Source organism: Arachis ipaensis, chromosome B4 (genome assembly GCF_059453495.1).
Source record: "Arachis ipaensis isolate K30076 ecotype BB chromosome B4, ASM5945349v1, whole genome shotgun sequence".
Taxonomy (NCBI): domain Eukaryota; kingdom Viridiplantae; phylum Streptophyta; class Magnoliopsida; order Fabales; family Fabaceae; genus Arachis; species Arachis ipaensis.
Window position 1 is genome coordinate 97,189,065 of NC_142439.1, and position 642 is coordinate 97,189,706.

Below are 642 nucleotides of genomic sequence, written 5' to 3' on the forward strand. Positions count from 1 at the left end.
GATGCAGCAGAACTGCAAGTTTCATGGACTTCCATCTGAAGATCCTTTTCAGTTCTTAACTGAGTTCTTGCAGATATGTGATACTGTTAAGACTAATGGAGTAGATCCTGAAGTCTACAGGCTCATGCTTTTCCCTTTTGCTGTAAGAGACAAAGCTAGACTGTGGTTGGATTTTCAACCCAAGGATAGCCTGAACTCTTGGGATAAGCTGGTCAAGGCTTTCTTAGCCAAGTTCTTTCCTCCTTAAAAGCTGAGCAAGCTTAGAGTGGATGTTCAAACCTTCAGACAGAAAGAAGGTGAATCCCTCTATGAAGCTTGGGAGAGATACAAAGGACTGACCAAAAAGTGTCCTTCTGACATGCTTTCAGAATGGACCATCCTGGATATATTCTATGATGGTCTGTCTGAGTTATCTAAGATGTCATTGGATACCTCTGCAGGTGGATCCATTCACCTAAAGAAAACGCCTGCAGAAGCTCAAGAACTCATTGACATGGTTGCAAATAACCAGTTCATGTACACTTCTGAAAGGAATCCTGTGAATAATGGGACGCCTATGAAGAAGGGAATTCTTGAGGTTGATACTCTGAATGCCATATTGGCTCAGAACAAAATATTGACTCAGCAAGTCAATATGATTTC

General features: G+C 41.6%; 1 non-coding gene across 1 annotated transcript; it reads right to left on the bottom strand.

Annotated features, from left to right (window-relative positions):
- Positions 1–256: 256 nt before the first annotated feature.
- LOC148568485 (small nucleolar RNA R71) lies at positions 257–364 on the bottom strand. The gene has a single exon (XR_015882869.1). It is a non-coding gene; the product is annotated as a small nucleolar RNA R71 (small nucleolar RNA).
- Positions 365–642: the final 278 nt, after the last annotated feature.